Consider the following 27,585-nt stretch of genomic DNA (forward strand, 5'->3'; position numbering starts at 1 on the left):
GGATTGCAAAGAGATCCAATCAGTCCATCCTAAGGGAGATCAGTGCTGGGCGTTCATTGGAAGGACTGATGCTGAAGCTGAAACTCCAGTACTTTGGCCACCTCATGCGAAGAGTTGACTCATTGGAAAAGACTCTGATGCTTGGAGGGATTAGGGGCAGAAGGAGAAGGGGATGACAGAGGATGAGATGGCTGGATGGCATCACCGACTCAATGCACGTGAGTTTAAGTGAACTCCGGGAGATGGTGATGGACAGGGAGACCTGGCGTGCTGTGATTCATGGGGTCGCAAAGAGTCGGACATTACTGAGAGACTGAACTGAACTGAACTGAATCATAAATGGGTGCTGAATTTTGTCAAAGGCTTTTTCTATACCTATTGAGATTATCATGGCTTTTATCTTTCAATTTGCTAATATGGTGTATCACATTGATTGATTTGCATATATTGAAGAATCCCTCCATTCCTGGAATAAACCCAACTTGATCATGGTGTATCAGCATTTTGATGTGTTGCTGAATTCTGTTTGCTAAAATTTTGTTGAGGATTTTTTCATCTATGTTCATCAGTGATATTGGCCTGTAGTTACCTTTTTGTGTGTTGTCTTTGTCTGGTATCAGGGTGATGGTGGCCTCATAGAATGAGTTTGGAACTGTTCCTTCCTCTACAATTTTCTGAAAGAGTTTTAGAAGGATAGGCATTAGCTCTTCTCTAAATGTTTGATAGAATTCTCCTGTGAAGCCATCTGGTCCTGGGCTTTTGTTTTTTGGGAGATTTTTTTTTTATCACAGCTTCAATTTCAGTGCTTGTAATTGGGTTGTTCAGAATTTCTATTCCTGGTTCAGTCTTGGAAGATTGAACTTTTCTAAGAATGTGTCCATTTCTTCCAGGTTATCCATTTTATTGCCATATAGTTGCTCATGCTGCTGCTGCTGCTAAGTTGCTTCAGTTGTGTCTGACTCTGTGTGACCCCATAGATGGCAGCCCACCAGCCTGCCCTATCCCTGGGATTCTCCAGGCAAGAACACTGGAGTGGGTTGCCATTTCCTTCTCCAATGCATGAAAGTGAAAAGTGAAAGTGAAGCCGCTCAGTCGTGTCCGACTGGCAGGGACCCCAGTGACTGCAGCCTACCAGGCTCCTCCATCCATGGGATTTTCCAGGCAAGAGTACTGGAGTGGGTTGCCATTGCCTTCTGCGTTGCTCATAATAGTCTCTTATAATTCTTTGTATTTCTGCATTGTCTGTTGTAACCTCTCCCTTTTCAGTTCTAATTTTGTTGATTTGATTCTTCTCTCTTTTTTTCTTAATGAGTCTGGCTAAAGGTTTGTCAGTTGTGTTTATCTTCTCAAAGAACCAGCTTTTAGTTTTATTAATCTTTACTATTATTTCTTTCATTTCTTTTTCACTTATTTCTGCTCAGATCTTTGTGCTTTCTTTCCTTCTACTAATTTTGGCGTTTTTTTTGGTTCTCCTTTTTCCAGTTGTTTAAGGTATAGGTTAGGCTCTCTATTCGACGTTTTTCTTGTTTCTTGAGGTAGGATTCAGCTGCTATACACTTCCCTTTTAGGACTGCTTTTGCTGCATCCTATAGGTTTTGATTTGTCATGTTTTCATTGTTATTTGTTTCTAGAAATTTTTTGATTTCCCTTTTGATTTCTTCAGTAACTTGCTGATTATTTAGAAACATGTTGTTTAATCTCCATGTGTTTATGTTTCTTACAGTTTTTTTCTTGTAATTGCTATCTAGTCTCATAGCATGGTGGTTGGAGAAGATGCTAGATTCAATTTCAGTTTTCTTAAATTTATTGAGGTTTGATTTGTGACCCAAGATCTGGTCTGTCCTGGAGAATGTTCCCTGTGCACTTGAGAAGAAGATGTATTCTACATTTGGATGGAATGTCTTGAAGATATCAATGATATCCATCTCATCTAATGTATCATTTAAGACGTGTTTCCTTATTAATTTTCAGTTTTGATGATCTGTTCATTGGTGTGAGTGGGATGTTAAAGTCTCCTACTATTATTGTGTTACTGTCATTATCTCCTTTTATGTTGTTAGTCTTAGGTATTGAGGTGCTCCTATGTTGGGTATATAGATATTTATGATTGTTATGTCATCCTCTTGGACTGATCCCTTGATCATTATGTAGTGTCCTTCCTTATCTCTTGTAATCTTTATTTTAATGTCTATTTTGTCTGATGTGAGGATTGCTACTCCAGCTTTCTTTTGCTTCTCATTTGCATGGAATATATTTTTCCTCCCTCTCACTTTCAGTCTATATGTGTCTTGAGGTCTGAAGTGGGTTTCTTGTAGACAGCGTATATATGGGTCTTGTTTTGTATTCATTCAGCCAGTCTGTGTCTTTTGGTTGGCGCGTTTAATCCATTTACATTTAAAGTAATTGATATATATGTTCCTATTGCCATTTTCTTAATTGTTTGGGGTTGATTTTGTAGATATTTTTTCTTCTGTTGTATTTCTTGACTATTTAAGTCCCTTTAACATTTGTTGTAAAGCTGGTTTGGTGGTACTGAATTCTCTTAACTTTTGCTTGCCTGAAAAGCTTTGTATTTCAGGCAAGCAAAAGTTATTTGTATTTCTCCATCAGTTTTAAGATGAGATCCTTGCCAGGTACAGTAATCTTGGTTGTAGATTTTTCCCTTTCTGTACTTTAAATATATCCCGCCATTCCCTTCTGACCTGCAGAGTTTCTGCTGAAAGATCAGCTGTTAAGCATACAAGGTTTTTCTTGTATGTTACTTGTTGCTTCTCCCTTGTTGCTTTTAATATTCTTTCTTTGTGTTTAGTCTTTGTTAGTTTGATTAGTGTGTGTCTTGGCATCTTTCTCCTTGGGTTTATCTTGTATGGGACTCTTCGTGCCTCTTGGACTTGATTGACTATTTCCTTTGCCATGTTGGGGAAATTTTCACCTATAGTCTCTTCAGAAATTTTCTCATACCCTTTCTTTTTCTCTTCTTCTTCCAGGACCCCTATAATTCGAATGTTCATGTGTTTGACATGGCCCCAGATGTCTCTGAGACTGTCCTCAGCTCTTTTCATTCTTTTTGCTTTATTTTGCTCTTCAGAAGTTATTTCCACCATTTTATCTTCCAGCTCACTGATTTGTTCTTCTTCTTCAGATATTCTGCTACTGATTGCTTCTAGAGTATTTTTAATTTCAGTAATTGTGTTGTTTGTCTCTGTATGTTTATTCTTTAGTTTTTCTCGGTCTTTGTTAATTGATTCTTACATTTTCTCCGTTTTGTTTTCAAGGTTTTTGATCATCTTTACTGTCATTATTCTGAATTCTTTTTCAGGTAGTTTGCTTGTTTCCTTTTCATTTATTTGGACTTCTGTGTTTCTAGTTTGTTCCTTCATTTGTGCAGTATTTCTCTGCCTTTTCATTATTTTTTTTTAAGTTATTGTATTGAGGCCTCCTTTCCCAGGCTTCAAGGAAAGTTGAATTCTTTCCTTAAAGAAGGTTGAGTTCTTTCTTCCTTTTGGTTTCTGCCCTCCTAAGATTGGTCCAGTGGTTTGTGTCCAGGGTGAGATTTCTGCTGAGTTTTTGTTTGTTTGTTTGTTTTTCCTCTGATAGGCAAGGCTGAGTGAGGTGGTAATCTTTCCTGCTGATGATTGGGTTTGTATTTTTGTTTTGTTTGTTGTTTAGATGAGGCATCCTGCACATGGTGCTGCTGGTGGTTGGGCGATGCAGGGTCTTATATTCAAGTGGTTTCCTTTGTGTGAGCTCTCACTACTTGACTCCCTAGGGTTAGTTCTCTGGTAGTCTAGGGTCTTGGAGTCAGTGCTCCTACTCCAAACCCTCAGGGCTTGATCTCTGGTCAGGAATTAAGATTCCACAAGTGGGTGTTATGGCATTGAGTGAGATTAAAATAAATATCCCAAAACAAGAGACCAAAAACAAATCACAGTTACAAAATCAGGCAAATAATAATTAAAATAATGGGATATACACATATACATATACTCCCATGAGCAAAGTGAAAGTAGTCCAACAAAAATACATTGGATTGATCTGGTGAACAAAGGAAATCAAAAATTATATTTACCAGGTAAGAATATAACTAACTAGAGTACAAACTGGAAAACAAAACGAAAGCAAGGTGCCAAGTGGGGAACAAAGCAATGAAAACAAAACTAACAAATATGTTGAGAGGAAAGGAAAGAAAGAAAAGATATGCAGAGTTAAATAGAGGTAGATGAAGAAGATTTATAAAAATTAAAGATTAACTGCAAGGGTAAAAGAACAGTAGGAAAGGCAAACAAACGAATAAATGTAGAAAAAGTATAATAGGTTTTAAAAAATTAAAATTATAAAAAGGAGAAAAGAAAAAAAAGGAAGAAGAAAGAAAGAAAAAAAAAAAACTCCACAGGACTGCAAAAGTCCAACATACGGGCAGAGGTTTATAACAATAGAATGTGTGACTAAATATACACATATACATTTATACCCATAATCAAAATCAAAACAGTCCAACAAAAATAAAGTACAATAGTTGACCCAGTGAAGAAAGGAAACCAAAAATTATATCTACCAGAGCAAAACTAGTTAAAGCACAAACTGGAAAACAAAACTAAAGCAAGGTGCCAATTGGGGAATAAAGCAATGAAAATAAAACTAACAAATATGTTGAAAGGAAAGAAAGAAAATACGGAAGGAATAGATACGCAAAGTTAAATAGAGGTAGATAAAGAAGACTTATAAATGTTAAAGATTAACTGCAAGGGGAAAATAACAGTACATGTGGGCTGTCCACTGGGGTTTAGCTCCTGAGGCTGCCCTGGAGGGCTTGGGTTTGCCCCTGTGAGGGCCAGGTGTGGACATGGTGCAGCTGCTTGAGTTGCAGGGGTTCTGGCAGCCCCAGGTACTCAGAGGGGGTTGGTGGCTAGGGCAGCAGGAAATACAGTGCTCTAGAAGGGTATGGCAACCAGTATTGGCCAATACGCTCCAGTATTCTTGCCTGGAGAACTCCCTCTCTGACAGGAAGCCTGGCAGGCCACAGTCTATAGGGTTGCAAAGAGTCGGACACGACCAAAGTGACCCTGTGTGCATTGACACAAGACTTTTAGCTTGTGGCAGCTCTGCCCTAGTGAGAGCTGAGAGTGAAGATAGCGCAGCTGCTTGGCTTGTGGGGACCCTGGCGGCACCAAGTGTGCAGGGACACAGAGTGCCTCCGCCACAGGAGTTATGGCCCTATCAGAGTCTTTTTTCGAGCCTCTTGTAGCTGGCGATCAGAAGGCCTTTTTGGACACTCTTTCTCTGTAGCTCTGCCTGTTCAGGCACTTAGAGGGCTCCCTTTCCTGGGATCCTTCTCTGTTCTGCGCATCAGGCATAGAGTGGCCCCCCTGGCTGGGGTCCTACTCTGTAGATTGGCACGTCAGACACTTAAAGGGTACCCTGGGTGGGGTCCTACTCTGTAGTTCAGTGCATCAGATGTTTGATGGGCCAGCCTCTCTATTGTTCAGCTGCCTATGCTGGCCTGTGGGGAAAGAGAGGCTATGGTGATGGCTCCACCCACTAAGCGTTACTCTGCAGTATCACCTTGCTTCCATGGCTGCCTGGCTTTCCTCCACAGGCATTTCCCACCACATTCTCCTCCCTCACATCCCCTCAATCCGTCTCTCCACAGTCAACAGCAGCCCTCACCCTGGGATTGCTCCACAATCCCTAAAACTCTAGCTCCCAGCTGCTGCGCCTTCCAGGAGACCAGCATTCCTGTCCAAGGTATGTATGGCTGCGGCAAGGACTGTCTGTTCTCATTCCAGTTAGGCTGCCCCAGATCAGCTGTTTCACTCTCAGCCTTAAATATTTCTCCTCTGACTAAGACAGTTGCCTCGCTGTGGGAATCGGACCCCTGCTTCAGTTCTTCAACCCGCTGAGCACACGTCCAGTCCTACTAACACTCCTGTTTTTCCCTCTAGTTCCTTTGTCCTACCAAGTTTGTGTGGGTCTATATATTCTTTTCCACTGGTCAGGTACTCCTGTCTGCTCTCAGCTGGTATTCTGCGTGCACTTCTGTGTCTGAAGGTTTATTCCTGATGTATCTGTGGAGAGAGATGTATTCCACATTCACCTACTCCTCTACCATCTTGTTTCTCAAGATTCTAATACATTCTGGTCACATTGATATAATTGATGTGATTCTGAATGCTGGAGAGGTTTTTTTTTTTTTAATTGAAGCAAATATTCCATAATTGATTTAAAGATTAATATGTTCACTGTAAAATTTTGATTATTTGGAAATAATCAGTTCATACAAAAACATGAACTAGAAGTTGTTTGTATATTTCCTCAGTTTTTACCTCACCTAGAAACTAGTGAACCCATGACCAAATCAATGAGAAAGTATTCTTTCCTCTCATTCTTTCCTTTACATTTCTCCAGTTTCTGAATATTTGATTTATATACCTAAGCATTTTGAAAATACAGGATGGAACATAGTACAGAATTAACTTTTCTGCACTTTGGAAAACATGTCAAAGCAGCTAGCATTTTAATAATTTGGTACATGTGAGCGTGCCAAGGCACTGCAGTTGTGTCTGACTCTGCTGCTGCTAAGTCGCTTCAGTCGTGTCTGACTCTATGCGACCCCAGAGACGGCAGCCCACCAGGCTCCCCTGTCCCTGGGATTCTCCAGGCAAGAACACTAGAGTGGGTTGCCATTTCCTTATCCAATGCATGAAAGTAAAAAGTGAAAGTGAAGTCGCTCAGTCGTGCCCGACCCTTAGCGACCCCATGGACTGCAGCCCACCAGGCTCCTCCATCCATGGGATTTTCCAGGAAAGAGTACTGGAGTGGGGTGCCATCGTCTTCTCCATGTCCGACTCTAGCCTGGCCCATAGCCTGTCAGGCTCCTCTGTTCATGGGGTTCTCCAGGCAAGAACACTGAAGTGGGTGGCCATGCCTTCCTGCAGGGGATCTTCCTGACCCAAAGACTGAACCCACATCTTTTCCATCTCCTGTATTGGCAGGTGGGTTCTTTGCAACTAGTGCCACCTGAGAATTCCTAGGAACTGGTAACTGTTGTTATATGTTTCCACAAGTCCTGGCCAGTGCTGAGTTGAGCTGATTTAACCTCACTGGAAAGGACTTCCCAGGTGGTGTTAGTGGTAAATAACTTGCCTGCAAAAGCAGAAGACATAAGATACATGGATTACATCCCTGGGTCAGGAAGATCCTCTGGAGGAGGGCATGGCAACCCACTGTGGTATTGTTGCCTGGAGAATCCCATGGACAGAAGAGTCTGGCAAGCTACAGTCCATAAGTTTGCAAGGAGTCAGACACGACTGAAGTGGCTTAGCATCAGCACCAAACTCACTTGAAACCTCAGCAAACCCTGGAGAAAGCCCTGTTCCCGGAGCACAGACAGGGACAGTTTCACATCTTTATGGCTCCATCCCTACTCCAAGACTATGAGTAATGGCTGTGCTTCCTGATTTGCTGGTAAGGTGAAGGTCAGGCACAATCTCTGCACTTTTCCTTAGGTTGCTGCTGCTGCTGCTGCTAAGTCGCTTCAGTCGTGTCCGACTCTGTGCGACCCCATAGATGGCCGCCCACCAGGCTCCCCTGTCCCTGGGATTCTCAAGTCAAGAACACTGGAGTGGGTTGCCATTTCCTCCTCCAATGTGTGAAAGTGAAAAGTGAAAGTGAAGTCGCACAGTCGTGTCTGACTCTTAGCGACCCGATGGACTGCAGCCTACCAGGCTTAGCATTAAATGTGTAGGTAAAGCTACAAAGGTTTGGCAAATAAAAACAACCTGGCCAGTGACCCCCTGCACCAGTACTCTGTTTAATGCACCTAGGAATCACCTCCAGGGTCTTTTAAAAGTGCCCATTCTGAGTCAGTGGCTCTAGAAATACCCTGCATTCCTAACAGGCTCCCAGAGGATGTAGATGCTGCTGGTCCACAGGTCGGCCCCCCTTTGAACAGAAGATTCCTTGATGATATTGCAAATTTGCTATTTCATTTGACACGAAAAACATGTCAAAGCAGTTAGCATTTTGACATTCCAAAGGCAATGTCAAAATGGTTTGTAGTAAAGGCTTATATATTAATTCAATCAAAGAGTATGTGTGAAATGATGGGAGATAAAAGACACAGAAGGAGGAGAAAAGAGCATGTAGCAGGGCTATGGAGAAGTCCTGGGAGCATCAGTAGCAGCCTGCACTGCAGGAAGTAGAAGCTTTGGTGAGAGTGTAGGCTGAAGACTCTTAAAGCAAGCATGCATGCGTGCTAAGTCACTTTAGTCATGTCTGACTGTTTGCGACCCTGTGGACCATAGCCTGCCAGGCTCCTCTGTTTGTGGGATTCTCCATGCAGTAATACTGAAGTGAGTTGCCATGCCCTCCTCCAGGGGATCTTCCCGACCCAGGGATTGAATGTGCCCGCATCTCTTATGCCTCCTGCGTTGATAGGCAGATTCCTCAGCATTAGCACCAGATGAGAAGCCTCTTAAAGCTAGAGGAGCTGTCAAATTGGATGTGGGCAACAAAGGGATGGATAAAGAAGATGTGGTGTATATATATATATACACAATGGAATGTTACTCAGCCAGCCATGCAAAGAATGAAATAATGCCATTTGTAGCAACATGAAGGGACCTAGAGATTATCATAGTAAGTGAAGTCAGAGAAAGAGAAATATCATATATCACTTGTATGTGAAATCTAAAATCTAACACAAATGAACTTATCTCCAGAACAGAAACAGACTCACAGGCATGGAAAACAAACACACAGTTACCAAAGGGGAAAGGGGATGGGAGGAAGGGATAAACTAGGGGTTTGAGATTAACAGATACATGCTACTATATATGGGGAGTTGTATTCAATGTCTTGTAATAACCTATAATGGAAAATAAATACATCTATATCTATATATCTAACTGAATCACCAGATCCCTGTTGTACACCTGAAATTACCCAACATTATAAATCAACTATGTGTGGGTATGCTTAGTTGCTCAGTTGTGTCCGACTCTTCATGACCCCATGGACTGTAGCCACCATGCTCCTCTGTCCATGGGGATTCTTCAGGCCAGAATACTGGAATGGTTTGCCATGCCCTCCTCCAGGGGATCTTCCCAACCCAGGGATTGAAGCCAAGTCTCCCGCATTATAGGTGGATTCTTTACCTGAGTCACCAGGACCTAAGAATACTAGAGTGCTTAGCCTATCCCTTCTCCAGGGGAACTTCCTGATCCAGGAATCGAACCAGGGTCTCCTGCACTGCAGGCAGATCTTTACAACCTGAGCTACCCGGGAAGCCCATAAATCAACCATTTTTTAAAAAAGCAGATGTGGGAATAACTCTGCTAGGATAGTGGTGGAGAGTAGGGAAGAACTGCTGTTCTCTGCTTTAGCTGCAAGCACAGATGTTGGGAACCTCTTTGAAATGTGCATCCCTGTGTGGGTGTCACATACAGTTGGCTCCGTCACCCCAGAGACAACCACATGCCCTACCATGGAAAGCCACCATTCAGAACCTGTCTTTCTACAGTCTTGGGAACTCTCAAGATGTACAGTATCAGACCAGCCATGAAGCTGAACCCTGTGTTCTGCACATCTGTATTTTTAATGACATCCCCAACATAACTGGAGAGGCTAGAGAAGTGAATAGTACTTGTCAAAATATGTCTGTTATCAAGAGGGTAAAGCTCTTCCACTCACCTCAGTGGTAGTTGGGCCGCTGAGCTATAATGAACAATTCTTACAGACTGAGGTTTTACTGTATTAGAATTTCAATGAGGCATGGCTTTATGCTTTTTCAAATACACTGAAAATATTCTTTAGGATTCAAGTTAATTTTATTTTCTCATAAAAATAATAAGAGCACATTAAAAAGTACAAAGAAAAGGAAAAGCCCACAATCTACCACTGTTAACATATTAATTTCAGCATTTGGATGATTATTTCCTTTGAGTCTGTGTGCGTGTGTGTAAAATAGTTTTAAGTACATAAAATGCAATATTCCACCCTGTGCTTTATGACTTTACATTGTAAGAATTTCTGAATGTTTTTACAGTCTTAATTAATACTTAAAATGTCTGAATCATTTCTTACTGAGTTAACTAGGCCTCTAAATATTGTTCATTTGGGTTGAAAGAGTCTTAAAGAGCTGTCAGCATTTGGATGTATGTGGGGGAATGGGAACTAGAAGCAGATGAGTAGGAAAAGGACATGTTCTTTCTTTTTGGTAGTTTCCCCGCCCCCCCCCCCCCCCCCCCAGGTTTAAAAATATCTCTAAATCCTAAAGCATGAGACAATTCTGTTACTTTATTACAGGGATTCACAGAGATAGGTTATTTGAGTTGGCGGGTAGTTATACTTAACATAATGTATTTAATCCAAGGGAATCCCAAAAATCAGCCTTCCTTCACCATCTGGCCTTAGTGAAAGACCTAGTAGAAACTTCCCAGCAGATGATTTGCTCCTGGTCTAGAGTGCTGCCTTGGGGTGTGCAGAGAGTGCAGTTGGGGCACAGAGATGAGGTGCTTAGTCCAATTTGAGCCTTATAAAGGGTTCCTGGAAAGAATGAGATCTTAGAATAAGTGTATGTGTGTGTAAAGTGACCTGACCTAGAAATGTTGAAGGCTCTGGGTAGAGGGACTAGCAGGTGTCATGGGCCTGTCCATCCCCAGAGCTGTCACTGCAGGAGATGGCATGCTTGACAGTCACGTGGCTGCCTGCACGGCCCAGGGATCCTGTCCCTACCAGATGATGGGAGAAGTCAGAAAAACAACAGCAACAACAAAACATGTAGATACATTATAATCTAGGAGAGCCCAGAGGAGAGAAACTTTGCCTAACTACACATGCATCCTTCAGAAATTTTGATCCATGTTTTGGAGGTGACCATATTACCCTCAGCCCCTGAATTCTTATGAGTATGTTGGATCCCTCAGGTTGTTGAGAGGAAAGAAAAGATTGATCATCCTTGCTATATAGTTGATGGTGATACAGTAAGTGTTTAAATGATTGGGATTGTGATTTAAAAGTAAGTTCACTTGGCTACAGTTTGGTGGATGGATTTAAAAGGAAAGGGCAAGACTGAGAAGGCCTCCATTTAGGAGGCTCCTCCTACCTGGATGTGGTCATAGGGGTGCAGAAAAGGGGAAAGAGTTAAAGAACTACTTAGGAGGTAAGATGGGAAAGCTAGAGTGGCTGGTTTGGTGTGCTCTTAGAGGGGTGAGAAGGAATTGTTTGACTCCCAGGTTTTTTGTTGTTGTTCAGTCACTCAGTCATGTCCAACTCCTTGTGACCCCATGGATTGCAGCATGCCAGGCCTCCCTGTCCATCACCAACTCCTGGAACTTGCTCAAACTCATGACCATCAAATTGATGATGCCATCCAACCTCTGTTGCCTGCTTTTCCTCCTGCCCTCAATCTTTCCCAGCATCAAGATCTTTTCCAGTGAGTCGGCTCTTTGCGTCAGGTGGCCAAAGTATTGGAGCTTCAGCTTCAGCATCAGTCCTTCCAATGAATATTCAGGGTTGATTTCCTTTAGGATTGACTGGTTTGATCTCCTTGCTGTCCATGGGACTCTCAAGAGTCTTCTCCAGCACCACAGTTTGAAAGCATTGATACATTACATTTTCAACATATGAGTTTTTGGGGGACACAAATGTTCAGACTATAGCAAGTCTCTGGCTCTTTACTTAGAGAACAGATGAGGGTCAAATGCTTCTGCTGCTGCTGCTACTGCTGCTAAGTTGCGTCAGTCATGTCCAACTCTGTGCGACCCCCATAGATAGCAGCCCACCAGGCTCCTCCATCTGTGGGATTCTCCAGGCAAGAATGTTGGAGTGGGTTGCCAGTTCCTTCTCCAGTGCATGAAAGTGAAAAGTGAGAGTGAAGTCGCTCAGTCTGACTCTTCGCGACCCCATGGACTATAACCCACCAGGCTCCTCTGTCCATGGGTTCTCCAGGCAAGTGTACTGGAGTGGGTTTCCATTGCCTTCTCTGCAAATGCTTCTAGATACCTGATTTCAACTAGTCATTGTGTATTACTATGCTAATCACTGTAGTTTGCTTCCCAAGTTGACAAGATTCACCAAATATTTTAATAAAGAAATATAAAGGCAATACTATAGAATAAACTTTAGGAAAGGGTTTCACAAAGGGAATAAAACAAGAAGACATTGGGTTATGAATGTGATGACAGATTTTTAAAAGTTAATGACTCAGTAGCTTTTTATTGGAAAAGATTGAGATCAGGAGGAGAAGGGGGTGACAGGATGAGATGGTTGGATGGCATTACTGACTCAATGAACATAAGTTTGAGCAAACTCTGGGAGATAGTGAATGACAAGAAAGCCTGGAATGCAGCAGTTCATGGAATCACAAAGTCAGACGTGACAGTGACTGAACAACCACAAGCTTTTTATTGAGTGTATACTATAATATGCTAGGCTCTTAACTGGGTTTCAGGGTACAATCCTGAGGAAAAAATATGTGACATCTCTGCCTCCTTAGAGTTTGCTCTCCAGCTGGGGCAAGGACAGGGCAGGCCTCGGCACAGATATGTATCTAGGGGTGTGATGGATGACTGTAAAGTGACTACCAATGCAGTCTTATCACAAAGAAGTACATGTTGGGATGAGACAGCAGGAGTGTTGGCTGGCCATGTCTTGGCCAGAGAAGATTCCCATAGTAATGGCAGAGAAAGAGTTCACAAAGCAAATGGGCTGTGAGGATGGGTGAATAGTTAGCAGGAGGCTGTTAGTCATTTAGCAAATTGTTTACTGAACTTGGACCATGTGTTAGGCACAGCCTTAGGTGTTGGGAATCATTTGTGAATAACCCAGGCAAAAATTCCTGCCTCATGAGACTTATTGGCAGTTTGGACTAGGATGATGGTAGAGGGATTAGAGAGAAGTGGCCTGATAGGAACAATGTTTAGGAGTTAAAATTGATAGTTCTTGGGGGAAGGAATTAATATAGCTGAGGGAGGAAGCTGTCAAGGTGATTCTTAGGTTTCTGGCTTGTATAACCAGATGGGTGGCAGTCCAGTCATTGAACATGGGAACTCTGGTGTGGGGTAAGATTAATTTGAACATTCAAGGTTTGAGGTGCCTTTGAGATATCCAAGTGCAGATGTTAAATGAGCAGTTATGTACATGAGTCTAGAACTCAGAAGTAAGGTTTAGGCCATTGAAACATGTTTGTCAGGTATCTGCATTCAGGCAGTAATTGAAGGGGTGGGTAGGGAGGAGATTGCTTATGGTATGAGAAGAAATGAACCAAACTTAAATCTTTTTTTTTTAATGTGTTTCTCAAAATCAGACTACATTATACTGCTTTTAATTGGCATGTGGATTTTAATGTGAGTGCCCATGTATTCCCTTAGGTGTAAAAAACAAAATAAAACTTGGTTTCACCTTTTGCTGTATGTGAGTAGTTTATAGGTGAAAAAAGAAAATACTCAAATTTTAACACAGCAGCAATAATTCTAGGCAGAGCTATGAGAATAAAATTCCAGGTTCATTACCTAATAAGATTTGCTATTTCCTTGAATTTATAATCTAACACCTCTTTGAGAAACATCAGTGGTAGGTAAATAATGTGTCAGAATTATTCAATGAGGCTGACAAAATTAAATTGGCTGACATTTTCCCCAATAATATTCAAGGCAGGTAAAGATTTCTCAGCAGAACAATGACCTAATGAATGTGAGCCAAAGAATGAGAATTAGAAATAGGAGACAAAAAGGAGATGAATAAAACCTATCACCCATAGGGCGCATCATGTCTGTTGCTTTTTGTATTCATAGAAAAGTTCTAGAGGGTTAATCTTCTATTAGCCACTTTAAAAATACATTTTCCTAGTTTTTAATTATAATTAATTTACTTTTCTATTAAATGTTGACCTTTCTTGCCACTTGAGTTTCAGTTTTGTCATCAGTAGTCACTTAGAATATTTTCCTCTGAAACAAAGCCCTTGCTGACATTTAGTTTAATTTCTCCTTGGCGATTGCGGGAAAAAGTAACACAAATGCAAATAAATCCTCATGCTTAACAATCTAATTTTAAAAATGTCCATGGAAAAACTAAATGTTCCTTTAAACATTCATGAGAAAAATTCTTCTTTTTTTTTGTGGTGGGTATTCTGGTTGGAATTAGAAATATATTAGGAATGGAACAGTGTTATAAATAGAACATTGCTATGGTTCATACTTAAAATGTGCACACAGCATTTTTCCCCTTTAGCTTTATTGCATATAGGTTTTAAGTTAGAGATACCTTGATAACAAGTGAAATTTTGATGCAATGGTGATTGTCTCTGTATACAAATGACTTCAAATAAGCCTTCTCCTACCCCATCCACTCTACTTGATTGTTAATATTTCCTTCTGGGACTTTCCTGGTGGTACACTGGATAGGAATTTGCCTTCCAATGCAGGGGACAAGGGTTTGATACACCACAGGGCAAAATGAGCCAGCAGACCACAACTCCTGAGCCTGCATACTGCAGCGCTGAAGCTGGTGCACCTAGAGCCTGTGCTCCATCACGAGTGAAGCCGGCATGCTGCAGCCAAGAGTAGCCCCCTGCTTGCTGCAACTAGAGAAAGCCTGCATACGGCCACGAAGACCCAGTGCAGCCAAAAAAATTAATTAAAAAAATTTTATTTTCTTCTGATTAGTTTGTTCAAAGCTTCCTTTTACTCTATCTGCAGGTAAAACAACAACAACAAAATAGCAATTCAGCCCAAAAAAGTAGACTTTGCTATAGTGATATAAATTTTTTTGTAGACTATTTTTTAAAATTTTCAAATAGGATGCTTGATGAAGATGATCGCTTTTGTAAAAATGAAATGAAGTTGAACTTTGGGCTACTTCTGAAGTGAAATGACTGGTTCTTTGTTTCTGTCTCCACCTACCCTTTTAGAGAATTCAAAAGTAGACTCAGTATATTTGCATCCATTCCAGTGTATTCTTTTTCTACCAGTACACATTTCTAACTAGAATCTCTAGAAAAGTGTGAAGGGCCTACTACAGGCAAAGGAGATAGATTTCTGTGTGATGCATGGTCTCTTTCCTCTCTCAGTTTTAGTTTATTTTTCTTTCCTGAGTGAGAGGAAAGATAGGGTGGAGGGAGGAAGCCTTTGTTCCTTCACTGCTGAGTTGGAGGAAGAAGTTCACTTGAAAGAAGCTCACTTCATAGCTGAGTGCAGTGAGTATCAGGAGGACCATGGTGAGACCTCTTCTCCTCCAGCATCACCTGTGGCCCAGAGTGGGAAAGAGATGCTCAGTAACCCAGGACACGAGCGCTTCTTTCTCTTAGACATTTTCCTTTCTTTTAGATTTTCACTGTGCTCAAGACAAAAGCAGGTAAAAGTCTGAGTGAGGCCAGTATTCAAATTCTTACCTGTTTTTATTCTGCTGTGTAAGTTATGAACTTGGTAGGACACTGATTATCCTATTCGTCTTATGCTGATCTTTACTCGAGCCAAAGATGTATTTACTTCACTCCTTCTTAAGCGACAGAAGAATTCTAGAGCAGCAGCAGTTGTTTTATTTGCTTGACCTTTCCCAGCAGCCTGGGCTCAGTGGACCCAAGGTCACCCTTTAGAGTGTATGCAGTTAGCTAGGATCTGGGGAGGTGGGAGGTGTCTTCTGGGAGCCTTGAGAAGCCTGAACCCAGGACTTTCACTGGGCCCAGTTTGTCAAAAAGATCCAGACTAGAAGGCTTGCTTCTCTTCTCCATGGTTAAAGGGTACTCTGAATGGTTATTGCATTGTTAGTATCACTAGAGTACACAGCTTTGTGTTCGGGCTGATAGGTTATAAAAAAGATAGGCTGCAACTTGTGTCTTGTTTTATATAGGAAACAGTGAGGGAAAGTTCCACTGAATAATAAGCATCAGTATTGATTTAATGTGAAAAAAACTTTTAAAAAGCCAGACAGAAGGAAGGAAAATATATTTTGCACCTTTATTTTCACACCAGAGAGAAAATCCTTCTTGTCAGTTTGTGTGAATTCTTCTATTTGTATAAACATACAGATATACCTGTATGTCACGTACATGCATACATTTGCATGTATACACAACAATAGGACTGTGTGTCATTCTGCAAGCTGATTCTTTTTACTCAGTGTATGATGAATATTCTCTAGTGTCACTATTAAGGATTAGCTATTGTTTGTGATAGTTGAATGGTTTTCTTTCTCTAGCATGTGTGTACTCTAATTCATTTAACTATTATTTTTATTGAGGATAATTTAGAAGGGGTCTAGTTTTTTAAACTCTTAATGCTGTAATAAATATTCTTACCTGCATGTTTCTGCCTTTATTTCTGTAATGCAGAATTCCAAATGGTGTTTAAATTGTTTATTTTTATTATTTTTAACTTTTTAAAATTATTTATTTATTTATGGCTATGTTGGGTCTTTGTTGCTACGTGTGGGCTTTCTCTAGTTGTGCCGAGCAGGGATAACTCTCTAGTTGTGGTGCATTGGCTTTTCATTTTGGTAGCTTCCCTTATTGCAGAGCATGGGCTCTAGGCACGGGGGCTTCAGTAGTCATGGCCCACGGGCTTAGTCGCCCTGCAGCATGTGGAATCTTCCCAGACCAGGAAGAACCCATGTTGAACCCATGTCCCCTGCATTGGCAGGTGGGTTCACCCCTGGACCATCAGGGAGGTTCTAAATTGTTTGTTTTTGATATTGAAAAATATTTCTTTTTTACCCTCCAAAAAACTGAACCAGTTTATACTCCCACAAAGGTGTACAATAAGATATGAATTGCAGAACATAGTTGAAGTGCTGTAGAAAGATCATGGTTATATGTCATATTTTGATGGCACTTTATATTTTATAATCCTCTTCCAATCTGATTTCTCACAGCCACCATATGGTATGGTTTTATATCTGCATTTATATGGATTGCTTTGAATCTGTAGATGGCTTTGGGTAGTATGGGTATTTTAATAGTACTCTTCCATCTACTCTTCCATGAACTCCATTTTTCTGTGTCTTCTTCAGTTTCTTTTTCAAAGAAATCGTGTACAAATCTCTCACCTCCTTGGTTATACTTGATGCTGTTGTAAATGAGATTGCTTTCTTAATTTCTCTTGCAGGTAGTTTGTTTTTAGTGTATAGAAACATGACTGATTTTGTGTATTGATTTTGTATCCTGAAACTTGCCTGAGTTTATTTGTTAGTTCTAATAAACTAAGTCTTTAGAATTTTTTCTAAGATCATGTCATCTGCAAACAGCAATGATTTTACTTCTTTCTTTCCCGTTTGATTACCTTTTATTTATTTATTTATTTTTTCTTGCCTGTTTGCTGTGGCTTGGACTTCCCAGTACTATGTTGAATTGGTAAGAGTGGGCATCCTTGTCTTGTTCCTGATCTTAGAAGGAAGGCTTTTCACTCTTGAGTTTGATATTAGCTGTGGGTTTTTCATATATGCCCTTTATTAAATTGAGGTACATTCCTTATATACCTAATTTATTATGAGTTTTTATCTTGAAAAATACCTTGAATTTTGTCAAGTGCTTTTTCTGTATCTGTTGAAATGGTCATATGTGTTTTATCCTTCATTCTTTTAATGTTTGCATATGTTGAATCATCCTTGCATCCCAGGAATCAATCTCGCTTGATCATAGTGTATGATCCTTTTAATGTGGTCCTGAATTCTGTTTGCTAGTATTTTGTTGAGGATTTTTGCATCTGCGTTTATCAGGGATGTGTGTTAGTCTCTCAGTCATGTCTTGACTCTTTGCCACCCTATGGACTGTAGCCCACGAGGCCTCTGCCCATGGAATTCTCCATTCAAGAATACTGGAGTGGGTAGCCATTCCCTTCTACAGAGATCTTCCCAACCCAGGGATTGAACCTGCTTCTCCTGCATTGGCAAATGGATTCTTTACCATTTAAACAACCAGGGAAGTCTCTTATCAGGGATATTGGTTTATAAATTTTATTTTCTTGTAGTATCTATGTCTGGCTTTGGTATCAGGGTAATGCTGACCTTATAAAATGAGTTTGAAAGTATTATTTCCTCTTCAGTATTTTGGAAGAGTTTGAGAAGGACTGATAGTAATTCTTTAAATGTTTAATAGAATTCACTAGTGAAGCTCTCTGGTCCTGGGCTTTTGTTTGTTGGGAGATTTAAAATTACTGATTCAATCTCCCTGCTCATTGTTGGTCTGTTCAGATTTTTTATTACTTTTTGATTTAATGTTGGTAAGTTGTGTGTTTCTAGGAATTTGTCCATTTCTTCTGAATTATCTAGTTTTTTTGACATTTAATTCCTCATACTTAAAATGAGGATTTTACTAGTAATAGTCTCAGAGTTGCTGTGAAATTTTTTAAAAGCTGATTTATACCAAAACTGCTTAAGACATTCTTCGACACTCTGCTTTCTAGAAAAAGTCAGGAGAAAAGAAGTTATTCTCTTTAAGAATACACATTCCTGCTTTGAATACTGATTAAATATCTTGATATGCTTCTAACTACTTAAAAACAAAATCTAGGAGGAAGGGAACATGGCTGTTCCTATAGCTGATTCTTGTTGGTTTGACAGAAAACAACAAAATTCTGTAAAACAATTATCATTATCCTTCAATTAAAAAATAAATTAAACAAAATATAAATGTTGTATTTTTGCATATCCAGTGTTTTATTCCAAATGTGTAACTAAAAAGGTAGAGATTTTTAACTTTCTGATTATTTTTCTGTTTACATGTGGAATATTCTGTGAAAAGAAGTATAGATGTTAAACATACTGATCTTATGATTGACAGCTTAATTTGATAAAAATTTTCCAGGATATGAGCGTATTCCAATGAGAACCAAGTGTTCCATGATGGAAGTAGTCCATGTAATCAGCTTGCCACCAGATGGCTGGTGGGTACCCCAGAGAAAGATGCCACATTTACTGAGTCAAGTTTTGGCCTTAATGTTATCACATTGATACTAAGTGGATATAGCCATAGTCATTTTGGTGAGTGAAAATACATGTTGTGGAGCCCATGTACAACTTCCAACCGTACTCCACGGCCACTTTGTTCGTAATCCCTTTTGAGAAGAACAACAGTAGAGAAAAAGGTTGGTTGACCTTTGTCTACCTGATTATTTAGCTCCATATGTGTGAAGTTGCTATTTGGTGAGCATTTATATGGCCAACCAAACCATTAGCTGCAGTCCATAAATGAGTGTAAATCAGTCCCTCTGGCATGTCTCCTTCAAGATGAACAACCTGGTACAAAACAAAATGGCCTCTGTGGGTACAATAGCTGTGTACCAGATGCCAGTGAATGTGCTGATTTCTCCAGCAGAGAAGTCACATCTGGCACAGTATCTGCACTCTCCAAGATCCTTCTGCTTTTCTTAAAGGCCAGATAGGCAAGCTGAATATGAATGTGTTAGGAATCATCACCTTCATCCTTTCAGTCCTTAAGACCATTTCCTCACCTTTGTCACATCTGTGTTTTACCAAGTATAGAGTGGTTACTGCTTACTGCTCAGTCAGCATGCAATGGAAAGCATGACATTCTATGGAATGGAGAGGCAGTCAAGGTCCCTGTGGACTAGATTATAAGTGCGTGCTGGGAGCTGATAGAGCCCTGAGGTAGGGTAGTAGGGTGCCAGCTGGAGCCAAACTGCTCAGGTATTCTTTGCTAGCACATATAAAGAAAAAAACTAATATGTTTTTGCACATCAACAGCTATGTACCAGATGCCAGTGAATGTGCTGATTTACTCCAGCAGAGAAGTCACGTTTGGTATAGTATCTGCACTCTCCAAGATCCGTCTGCTTTTCTTAAAGGCCAAATTGGCAAGCTGAATATGTCTGTGTTAGGAATGACAGTGGTGACCTTCATCCTTTCAGTCCTTGATAGTGACCCTAATCTCTACAGTCTCTTGGTTGCAGCATGTGGGATCTAGTTCTCTGACCAGGGATTGAACCCAGTCCCTCAGCATTGGGAGGGGGGAGTCTCAGCCACTGGACCACCAGGGAAGTCCCCTGTTTTCCTCTTATTCAAGAGGTTCTAGATCTGTGTATTAGTTCAAGTTTGGGAATTGATTGAGGGGTGGCATTTTTCTATTTTATAGTTTTGCTCCTTATATAGAAAAAGTAGGACTTGGTAGGTTTGTAACTATTTCTCTCTTAGAAATACCATGATCAAGCACCAATGATCTCTGCAAGTTAGACTATTCCGATTTCAGCCTTTGCTTGCTGCCCAGGTTGGTAAGCATGCTGTCTCATCTTTTGTTGAGTACTGTCACTGAGCCCCTGCCACTCTGGGATACTATGATCCCCATTCAGTTTAGGAACCCATTTCTTGGGTGGCACCATTGCCTGTTGTCATTCCTGGTCTGCAGAGAATAGCGGCTATAGAGATCTTCAAGTATGCTGGTGATCCTTTGAACCAGTGTATCTCAGCATCAGTGAAGGCAGTGCCCTCTGGATCCTACCAGGTGATATAGTTATAGGCAGGTGAGCAGGTCTTACATGATAAATCCAGGTCAGCATTCCTATCTGCTGAAGTCTTTGCATAGCTCCCTGTTTACCAAGGAGGTAGTGTCATCTCATTTTTATGTAGTGTAGGTTACCTTCAGAACCAGGCGTCCATCAACCAAGTGAACAAACTGTTAGAGCCATTTTCAGCCGTTTGACATAGCACAGAAAATCCAGAATCTCAGTTTAGTGTGCCCATATTAAAAATTTTGATCTATTCTAACATTATATTCTTTCCAACCTGATTTAATACCCTCTGCATCTATTTTCATACCTATTCCCTGGTTTCTGTCTATATAAATTGGAATTATCTTGCATATCTTTTGATATAAATTTTCTTTCTTTCTCGTTCACAGTTCACACTACACACTGGATTCTGCTGGGACTTGATTCTGGTTGTAGGTCTAGAAGCAAGAGAGATAGTTGGGGCAGGGTCCTAAGGAAGGCCAAAGTCCCTGGCAAGATGCCATTGTAGGTAAGGCTCTTACTGATTCTTCAGGCAAGGAGAGACCAACCTCATCAAGCAAGGAGGAAGAGCTGTTACTATTGGCAGATAAAACTGCAGCACATGGTCCTCAGCCTCAGCTTCATGAAAATCCCCTTGGACAGCAAGGAGATCAAACCAGTCAATCCTAAAGTGAATCAGTCCTGAATATTCATTGAAAGGACTGATGCTGAAACTGAAGCTCCAATACTTTTGCCCCTAATGTGAAGAACTAACTCACTGGAAAAGACCCTGATGCTGGGAAAGATTGAAGGCAGGGGCAGAATGGGATGACAGAGGATGAGATGAGATGGATGGCATCACCGACTCAATGGGCATGAGTTTGAGCAAGCTCTGGGAGTTGGTGATGGACAGGGAAGCCTGGCATGCTGCAGTCAATGGGATCGCAAAGAGTTGGACATGACTGAGTGACTGAACTGAACTGAGTCTTATCCCAGCTTTCAGGCCCCTCTGCTTCCCAGCCAGAATCCTAACTTTAACTGAAGAGACTCTGTAAGTTTGGGAATTCAGTTTGCATTGCAATATTGCCACCCATAGGATTAGACTTCTAGTTTTAGAAATCCCATCTCTGGGGCAGTAGGAGATAAGTTTTCTTCACTGTGGTCACTGTGGTCTGGCTCTTCCTCTAATCCTTGAGATTGGAATTTAACGTTCTCAATTGAATTTTTTCTTTCCTCTGGAAATTCAAATTCCAGGCCCCACCCTGGACTACAGACTTAGAAACTTGGGGTTTGGGGCCCCCGTTTTAATAGGCTTTTCAGGTGATTCTTATGCATGCTCAACTTTGAGAACCGCTAATGTGGAACAACACCTTCAAAATTCTCAGAGAAAATTATTTTCAACAGAATTCTAAGCCAAGACAGTTAATGTGGATAAAAATAAAGACAGACACATATAAGGACTCAAATTTATGTCCCTTGTGTTCTTTATTCAAAAACAATTGGTTCATGGAAACAAGGAAGTCAACAAAGGAGGCAGTGAAGTGGAAGAGAAAGGACCTAAGAAATATGGAAGCCAAGAGCCCAAGGCAAAAAGGAGGATTCCAAGATGATAGTAAAGAGATGCTTCCTGCTGGCTTCTGTGCAACTGACCCAGTGTCACTCCAGGGAGGCACATAAAGCCGAATGAATAACTTCAAGATAAAATATGTAGCTGATATATCTAACCTTCCGAAATGTGATACTTCTAGATGTAAAATCTGTCTGGTAGAGCAGATTAAACAAACAGGTGTTTAAAAAAATAAAATTAGAAGTATATAAATTATTAATTCTATAAAATGCAAAATTTATACAGGAAAGAAAAATTTTTTTGGCTTATCAGTAAATATACTATTTGTGCAAATATATTAATAGATGCACTAACTTCTGCTGTTCTTTGGAATTTTCAAATAAATATTTTGGTAGTATGAAGAGATAAGAAGTAAGTTGGGAGGTGCTATGGCAGCTAAACCTTTACTATCCTAATAGGAAATCAGGAGTTCATATATAATATTGATTAAAGTATCAATTTCTTCATGTTATTTAGGTACATAAGTACTTTTGAAAAAAAACTTTAAAATAGTTAAAAATGGCTACCTCTAAAACCAGATGTGGAATGTGAAAGGTAGTATAAGATTTGACTGTCATTTTAAAACTCAATTTGATGATTTTTTAAATGAAATTATGTGCATATAACATAAATAATAAAAAGAGAAAAGAAGAAATTCTCTGATTTGATAAAACATAATGCAAATAAGGGCTTCCCTGGTGGCTCCGCAGTAAAAACTTCTCCTGCAGTGCAGGAGATATGGGTTCCATCCCTGGGTTGGGAAGATTCCCTGGAGGAAGGCATGGCAACCCACTCCAGTATTCTTGCCTGGAGAATCCCATGGATAGAGGAGCCTGGAGGGCTACAGTCCTTAGGGTCACAAAGAGTTGGACACGACTGAAGCAACTAAGCATGCATGCACGCAGTGCAGATTAATTTACCATGTATGTATTGAGCTGTGTGCAAAGCATAGTAGTCATAGGAGACAATGAGATTTATAAAATCAATCTGCCTTCTAAGGAGAATATACTCTTTTCAATGAAACAAATATCTAAAGCACTGAAATAGCAGTTTAAGACTGAAGGATGAAGACTGCAAGAATTCTGTGGCCTTCACTGCCCATTCCAGCCCCTGTAAGTCGCTTCAGTCATGTTCAACTCTGTGTGAACCCATAGAGGCAGCCCACCAGGCTCCCCCTTCCCTGGGATTCTCCAGGCAAGAACACTGGTGTGGGTTGCCATTTCCTTCTCCAATGCGTGAAAAGTGAAAGTGAAGTCGTTTAGTCGTGTCCGACTTTAGCGACCCCATGGACTGCAGCCCACCAGGCTCCTCCATCCATGGAATTTTCCAGGCAAGAGTACTGGAGTGGGGTGCCATTGCCTTCTCTGTTCCAGCCCCTGAAGCCCCATTAATTGTGACATCTCCGCATTCTCCAAACATGAAACACTTAACAGTATCACTAACCTGATTGCCCCTGCGTTGTTTCTGTAGATACTTGAGACAAGAGAAAGAATCATAAATTCAATAATTTCTGCCATATCTGAGGTTTACACGTGGGGTGTATATATGTATGTATGTGTGTATGAATATATATATAAACGTGCACCTTCACATATAATTTTAATTTTTTCTTGGAATATGTAATAAGAGTACCCAACAAATGGCAAATAAAGACTAGTTCAGATTAAACATTAGGACTGCTAAGCAAGTATTACCAACCTAAGCTAATTTTCTACTGTTCTTATGTTGCTACTGTCCCATTTCCTCTGGAAATGCAAATATTAAGTATAAAACTTTGATTTAGTCTACTGTGAAATTCAAAGAAACTGCAGGTCACAATGTACTTGATAAGAATTTCTAAGAGGAAAGAATCTTTTGACATAGTTACAATGAGTATTCAGAAGTCCTAATTTTTCAGCCAGGAGTACAATGAATGAAGAGCATATAGATACCAGGGCAAAAGCGTTATTAAGTTCATGTATGTTAAGCTCTCTGACATTAGAAATTTCAGATCTTCCTCAGTGTTTACCTTAACATTGCTTTTATGTAAGCCTTTCATAGACTCTTTATATATTTGGGAAATTCAACTTTTATATTTAATGGGTACTGAAAAGCTGATTGGAAGCTCTGTGTGCATGGGTTGGGCTTGACAGTAAATGGGCTTCAGTATACAAGGTAACTGGGCACCAAGCTGGCATTTTTCTTGAGGCTCCATGAAAGGTTAGTATCTAGAGTATTTTTTTTTCCTCTGGGAGTTTTTAATTACTGGAAAAGATGAGTGCTTCAGTCCTGCCTGGTAATGTATGCCTGGCTGCTGGCCTCTGGCAACAGGGTGGAGAAGGGGGCTAGGTTCTCATGCTGAATGTATAGACACCCATCCAGTCCTGCTGTGACCAGCCGTGCCCTGATTCGCTAAAGTTTTGTGCTTATTGGCTTCAGTTGTGCCAGCGACTTGGGCTGCTGGCATGGGGGTATCTTCTTTCATATGTTTGCTGGAGATGAGCCACAAACCTAGAGTGGGGTTCCAATAGCTCTGTATATAGATTTTTCAGTCAATTTCCCAGTTTTCTGCCCCACCCAAACTTAAAGTACTTCCTGGTATCTCCTCCCCTACAGCTTCTCTGGGGATCTACAGAGTTTTTCAGCTTCTAAGCATATTTCTTAGGAAGTATTGAAGATAAAAAGTTCTTTGTTCTGCTCTGTTCAGTTACCACACCACCATCTGCCTTTGCCTTAAAACATTTACAAAAACTCTTATCCATTGATGCATCTTTCATATCCCTATACTGTCATTTCAGTGTAATTTTGAGAAGCAGGGTCTATGGTTCATTTGTCTAGTTTAAGCAGAAATTCAGGAATCATTTGTTCATCAGTGTTTCTCCAGTGCCTCGCTCGTTTTTATTGTTCAGTCACTCAGTCATGTCCTACTGTTTGCGATGCCATGGACTGCAGCATGACAGGCTTCCCTGTCTTTTCACCGTCTCCTGGAGCTTGCTCAAACTCATGTCCGTTGAGTCAGTGAGGCCATCCAACCATCTCTTCCACTCTTGTCCCCTTCTCCTCCTGCCTTCAATCTTTCCCAGCATCAGGATCTTTTCTGATCAGGACATCTGCATATATTCCTTTATGCTTGACTGGTTTGATCTCCTTGCTGTCCAAGGGACACTCAAGAGTCTTCTCCAACACCACAATTCAGAAGCATCAATTCTTCAGTGTTCAGCCTCCTTTTTGATCCAACTGTCACATCCATACATGACTACTGGAAAAATCATAGCTTTGACTAGATGGACCTTGGTCGGCAAAGTAGTGCCTCTGGTTTTTAATACACTGTCTAGGTTTGTCATAGCTTTTCTTCCAAGGAGCAAGCGTCTTTTCATTTTGTGGCTGCAGTCACTGTTTGCAGTGATTTTGGAGCCCAAGAAAATAAAGTCTGTCACTGTTTCCATTGTTTCCCCATCTACTTCCCATGAAGTGATGGGACCAGATGCTTTGATCTTTGTTTTTTTAATGCTGAGTTTTAAGCCAGATTTCTCACTCTCTTTTACCTTCATCAAGAGGCTCTTTAGTTCCTTTTCGCTTTCTGCCATAAGTGTGGTGTTATCTGCATATCTGAGGTTATTGATATTTCTCCTGCCAATCTTGATTCCAGCTTGTGCTTCTTCCAGCCCAGCATTTTGCATGACATACTCTGCATGGAAGTTAAATAAGCTAGGGTGACAACATAGAGCCTTGATGTACTCCTTTCCCAATTTGGAACCAGTCCGTTGTTCCATGTCCATTTCTTACTGTTGCTTCTTGACCTGCAAACAGGTGTCTCAGGAGGCAGGCAGGCTCATAGTAGGCTCTGAAATAAATATTTGATGGATGAATAATTGAGTGAATTGAGTTAGAAGTTTTTAAAACAGCAGTAAAATATTGTGACTGTATATGCACATAGAACAACCTAAAAGGCATCTTTTACAATAAATTTTTGTTTTGGCTCTGTTTGGTTTTGGTTTTGTTCTCAGCATGGTCTAGAAAATAAGAGTTTTAGAAAGCTAAGTGTGTGCTCCTTCAGGATGGATATATTTACTTTTTTAGTCAAGCAGTTACAGCTGTTACTTCAGGCTTAAAGATACACATTTGCCTAAGATATACATTTATGATTTTTCTCTAGAGATAGAACCATATTGAGGCTGAGGTATGCAGTAAGCACAGTCTTTATGCTTATTTGTATGTATATTTGTGAAGTTATAAAGAGACTTGGGCTGATTATATAGTTATAAAGAGACTTTCCCCACGGTCCTTTGTGGTTAATAAAGTTTGAGAGTCACTGGCTTAGTGGAGCATCTTATCCAGGTATGTTTTCCTTAGAAAATATACCTGTTTGTAGAGACAAAGAAATTAAGCTATAACAGTGAAGTGAAGTGTTAGTCACTCAGTTGTATCGGACTCTTTGTGACTCCATGGGCTGTGGCCTGCCAGGCTCCTCTGTCCCTGGGATTCTTCAGGCAAGAATATTGGAGTGGGTTGCCATTCCCTTTTCCAGGGGGTCTTTCCAACCCAGGAATTGAACCCAAGTCTCCTGCAGTGTAGGTGGATTCTCTATCATCCGAGCTGGTATGAGTGAAGCCCATAACATTGAAAGTATATAGTAAAATTAATATTTTGAACAAATAGGTGAATATTCTTATTCATATGGTTAGCCCTGGACAGCAAATTGGGGATTGTGGAGAGATAGGAATATGTTAGAGAGCCCATGATTTGGTTAAAGTGCTGGATCTTGGGTCTCACAAATGAAATGCTTCTACCCTCTATACTACAAGAAATGAATAAATGGACTTCTGGCACTTACTCCTAAAATCATTCAGTAATTGTAAGTTCAAATAATGAAAATTATGGCATCATCTTAAACAATTAATATGGGGCTTCCCAGGTGGTGCTAGTGGAAAAGAACCTGCCTGGCAATTCAGGAGACACAAGAGACACAGGTTTGACCCTGGGTCGGGAAGATCCTCTGGAGAAGGCATGACAACCCGCTCCAGTATTCTTGCCTGGAGAATCCCATGGACAGAGAAGCCTGGGAGGCCACAGTCCATTGAGTTGCAAAGAGTCAGACACGGCTAAAGTGACTTAGCACACACACATGCATGCAAACTACTGTGTAATTCGCCCATCCCCAATCTTTGGATTTGTTAAAGGAATCTACACAGACATCCAGTGAGAGTTCTTTATAATTAGAAAGGTTAAAGTTACCTCTCCAGTAAGAAAGGAAAAACCTACATCACAAAAGTAGGTTAGGAAGATAATAGATTAAGAAAGTTGTTTACAGAAAACTCACGGGTTACAGGAATTGTTAAGAAGTTGGGGGTAAGGAGAAGAGAAAGGTGATAAGAAGCTTTTTGGAGCAAGAAGTGAAATATCTTTGTAAGTTTTCTAGAGTGCATTCTTCTTCACACCTGAATATTTTCCCAGTCATCTTCTTTAGAATCCTTTATTTCTTGGTTGACATTTTAATCAAGTTGCTGGCATTACAGTAAGGTTGATCTTAGGAAAAAGAAATTGAGAAGATAGAAGTATTTATTT

At 40.5% G+C, this 27,585-nt stretch overlaps 1 protein-coding gene across 6 annotated transcripts in view; it reads left to right on the top strand.

Annotated features, from left to right (window-relative positions):
* GPR63 (G protein-coupled receptor 63) overlaps window positions 1–27,585 on the top strand; it is a 127,703-nt gene that overhangs the window by 93,889 nt on the left and 6,229 nt on the right. Inside the window, exon 2 of one of the 6 annotated variants that reach the window (XM_086317672.1) lies at window positions 20,846–20,964. The exons of 4 other annotated variants lie outside the window; for them this stretch is intronic. The gene's annotated coding sequence lies outside the window, so the exon portion shown is untranslated. Of the gene's footprint in view, window positions 1–758; window positions 5,746–20,845; window positions 20,965–27,585 lie in introns of those variants that run through there. One more of the 6 variants, XM_086317669.1, reaches the window with a different exon arrangement.

Source organism: Bos grunniens, chromosome 9, assembly GCF_055505025.1.
Source record: "Bos grunniens cultivar Pamir isolate PY7600 chromosome 9, Bosgru_T2T1.0, whole genome shotgun sequence".
NCBI classification, from domain to species: Eukaryota; Metazoa; Chordata; class Mammalia; order Artiodactyla; family Bovidae; genus Bos; species Bos grunniens.